Source organism: Elephantulus edwardii, unplaced genomic scaffold (genome assembly GCF_000299155.1).
Source record: "Elephantulus edwardii isolate Elephantulus edwardi_28Jun2011 unplaced genomic scaffold, EleEdw1.0 scaffold00117, whole genome shotgun sequence".
In the NCBI taxonomy this organism is placed as follows: Eukaryota; Metazoa; Chordata; class Mammalia; order Macroscelidea; family Macroscelididae; genus Elephantulus; species Elephantulus edwardii.
Genome location: NW_006399867.1, coordinates 542,207 through 546,799, shown reverse-complemented (window position 1 = coordinate 546,799; position 4,593 = coordinate 542,207).

Genomic DNA, 4,593 nt, shown 5'->3' with positions numbered 1-4,593 from the left:
CCTCTCTGGCCGGGTTTCGGTTTCGCTGGGTCTGACCTGGAAGACGCCTCCTTTTGCTGTTATCCGAGGTGACCTTGCCCAGTGACGCCTCCTCCATTAGGGACATTATAGCCAATGTTAGATGGATCTTAGCTGAAAGCAGAGTACCAGAGGAATGCCTGAGTTTTATTGACTATACTAAGGCATTTGATTATGTGAAATTACTGTATGACATTACAAATTGTGACTAAACTTGAGAAGAATGAGAATCCCAGAGCACTAAATTGTGCTCGTGTGAAACCTTTACTTGGACCAGGAAGCAGTCCTCAAAACAGAACAAGGATACACTGCATCATTCAAAATCTGCAAAGACATATGCTAGGGATGTGTCCTATATACATACCTTTTCAATTTATATGCAGAACAGACCATTCAGGAGGCTGGACATTATGAGGAAGAATGTAGCTTCAGGATTATAGGAAGACTCATGAACAACCTGTGTTATGCACATGACACATTACTTGCTGAAACTGAGGAGGACCTGAGATGTTTACTGCAGAAGGTCAATCACTGACATCTTCAATATGAATTGGAGATCAACGTCAAGAAAACAAAGATTCTCACCACTGGCCCAATTGGCAGCATTATGAGAGACTGAAAAGAGATTGAGATTGTTAACAATTTCAGCTTGCTTGGCTCCACATAAGCACTTTTGGCACTAGCAGTCAGGAGATCAAAAGATGAATTGCATTGGGAGATCTGCTGTCAGGGACCTCTCCAGAGAACTGAAGAGCAACAATATCAGTATAGAGACTACGGTGTGCCTGATCCAAGCCATGATATTTGCAATTACTTGCTATGAATCAGAGAGCTGGAAAATGACTAAGGATGATAGAAGAAGAATTGATGCTTTTGAATCGTGGTGCTAGAGAAGAGTACTGAACTAAGAGTGCTAAGAGAACAAATGGGTATGTCCTGGAGAAGGTGAAACTGAGCTGCTCCTTGGAGGCAAGGATTTTGAAGTGCCATCTGACATACTTTGGGCATATTGCCAAGAGGGATTAGTCCTTGGAGAAGGACAATGGTCCGTAGCAGGAGAAGACGACCCTGGATGAGATGGATTGACTCAGTAACTAGGATAATGGGGTTAGAGGTGTTTGATACAGGGAAATTGACTTGAGATAGAGAAGCGTTCAGATCTGTTGTACATAGGGTCACTATGTACAAGGTGCACAGGTGACTCGACAGCACATTAAAAAAACCCACCACCATTGAGTTGGAACCAACCCATAGCTGACCCTTTAGCAGGTTTTCAAAGGTAATAAATCACACAGGAAGAGATTGCCCATTTTTTCTCCCATGGAACAGCTGGTGGATTCGAACCACAGGCTTTCAGCTTGGTAGTGCAGCTCATTACCATTAGGCCAAGATTAATCTAGTTGGTTCTAATTGTATAGGAGGAGATTTAAACCTTAGAGGGAGTTCTAGCAGCATAGTCTGCTAGCTCAAATCCACCAGTCGGCTCCACATGAAAGAGATAGGCAGTCTTCTCCTATGTGATTTAGGGACTCCAAATCTGCTGATAGGTCAGCTATGAGTTGATTCTAACTCAACAGCAATGAGTTAGAGTTTTGAGAGTGGGTTTTAAAGATAGAATTTCATGGCACACTCTCTGCAGTAGAGTAATAAAATATTCTCATGATGAAAGGAATTTAAAGAATTCTAGCCAAAGCCCTTTGAGTATCTACTGATAGGCTAGCTTTAGATTAGAAAGAATCCACCTCAGCCAGGTGCTATTCCTGTAGAACTTTCATAAGTTCTCCTTTCAATAACGCTGAAGAATTAAGCAGGTGAATTTGCCAGCACTGTCTGTAAAAAGACCTGAACACAACTCACATCAAGGATCAGTCCAGCAAGGGTGCAAACTATTCATTTGTAGTCACAAGGACAACATTCTCACAGGGAAGCTCCTCAACCAAGGAGAGAAATACAGCCCTTGTACAACTCAGGGTGTTCGATAGACCTGATTCAAGATTTCTAGGAACATACCATCTACACAGTACATCTAAACCAAACTACAGACAAACCAACTGTCGTTCAGTTGATTCTGACTCATCCATCATCTGCTTCTGCAGCTGTAAATCTTCACAGAAGATTGCTCGTCTTTATCCAGTGGAATAGCTGGCAGACTGGAACCCCTGACCTTTTGATTACTAGTACAATACATAACCTATTATATCACCAGAGATCCTTCTAAGGAACAAGAAATTTTATCCCACATTTGGACATTGGTGTTAGTCCTCTCGTTTCAGTTTCTTCTCCTATAAAATGGGTGATGAAATTGTTGGGAAAATTAAATTATAAAATCTATGTAAACATAATGTATAAGCAGTAAGAACTAAACAAAAAGCTCATTTTAGATGTAATGCTTTTGAGTTGATTCAAACATAGAGCAACTGTAAAGGATAGAGTACACCTGTCCCCTCAGCTTTCCGAGGCTGTAAGCTTAGCAGGTGACTGTCTCACCTTTCTCCCAGGAAGCCGCCGCATTCTAAACACGGACCTTTTGGTTAGTAGTCAGTTGATTTAACCACAGTACCACCAGGGCTCCTTGTAAAAGCTGTAAAATACCATTAAGGGGTTTTGTTGTTTAAATATTTTTTAGTCACTGTTGTACATTTTCTTCTCCCCTCTCCCCGAGACCACCCTACAATGCATCCCTTGTTGTCATAATATATAATGCCTAATCAATATTTCTTTCAGACAATTCTCCTCATCCATTTTATTGCAGTGTTCATTATCTAGCCAGTCTTTTCCCATTCTATCTCCAACCTCCCCACATCTGTCTTATTTTATAGCAGCAGTATCACACAGTATTTGTTCTTTTGTGACTGAGATAATTCACTCAACATAATATCCTCCAGGCTTCCCCAAGTTGTGTAATGTTTTATGAGTTCATTGATTTTCAATTCTTTGAAGTGTTCCTTTGTGTGACTGTAGCCTAGTTGTTCTATCCATGTGATAATGGGCACTTGGTTTGCTTCCAGTTCTTTGCAGCAAGAGACGCACTGGCATAAAGAACAGGGTGTGGGATGCTATTGTGTAGAACAGCAATAAACATGGGTGTGCACACATTTGTTTGAGTCACAGCTCGGGTTTCTTTGGGGTATATTCCCAGTAGTGGAATTGCTGGGTCAAATGGTATTTCTGTTTCCAACTTTTTGAGAAAACACCACACCGCCTTCCATAGTGGCTGTATCATTTTACATTCCCACCAGCAGTGAATAAGAGTTCCAATCTCTTCACAACCACACCAGCATTTGTTATTTACTGCCCTGTTGAAATCTGCTATTGTCACTGGGTGAGATGATATCTCATAGTTATTTTGATTTGCATCTCTCTGATAGCTAGGGATTTTGAGCATTTATGTGTTTATTTGCCATCTGAATGTATTTGGTGAAGTGTCTATTCATATCCTGAGTCCATTTTGTGATTGGGTTGTTTACAAATACCATTCAATTTTGTTGTGTGGTGTTGTTAGGTCGCAATGAGTTGACTGCTACTCATAACAATCCTATAAACCACACATCAGAAACATTTTCCTAGACAACCCATACTACCCTCATAACCTCTGCCAGTTTCAAGTTCATTATTGCAGTCACTGCTTCGTCAAACCACTTCATTAAGGGTGGGGTGTTTCTCTCCTTTGCTCTTAACTTTTCAAAGCACGATGTCCTTTTCAAGAGACAAGTACCTCCTGATAAGAGTTCTAAAGCATGTAAGACAAAGTCTCTCCATCCTTGCTTCTAAAAAGTACTGTCTGTATTTCTTTCCAGACAGATTTGTTTGCTCTTTTGGTAGTCCCTGGAATATGTAATACTCTTCACCAGTAGCACTGTTCAAAGACATCCGTTCTTCTTTGCTCTTCCTTATATGTCTTTGTGCAACTTTCACATGTTTATGAAGCTATTGAAAAACAAGGGCTTAAACAGGGACACCTTAGTCTTTAAACTGCCATCCTTCCTCTTTTAGCATGTTAAAAGAGGTCCTCGACATCTGATTAGGCCATTATTTAGCTTATTTTTTCTCTTACTGAGAAGTGTCATGCCCCTTATGAGGTGTATGTGCTTCCTATCCATAGTGTCTCCTAGGACAGAGAGGGACTGTGCTACCAAGACTCCTATTTATAGATCTGTGCCTGTCATTGTCGACCTTTGAGATGACCCATATTTCACTTCCCTGATGGACTTTCAGCCAATTAAGAATTTTGTAGCCTTTAGTTCCCACTCCAACCATCCTGTTGTATGGCCTAGTGAGCTGGCCATTTTCACTTGCTTTTCTTTAAGCAGACTCCATGGTGTTGGTCTACAACAATCATAACAGCTTTCTGTGAGTTTTGAATCCTCCCAATGAGTTATCAAACTTGAGGGTGGTGCAGGGATCCCCTGGACTTGAAGTTGGTGTTAGAAATGAGGTGTGGACTGTCCTTCCCCAAATATTTGCAAAACTATTTGAAGACTGTTAACTGAAATATGTCAAGTTGTGCCAAGAAATCTGGAGAACGACCACTTGGCCAACTGACTGGAAGAGATCGATATTTGTTCCTATCCCAAA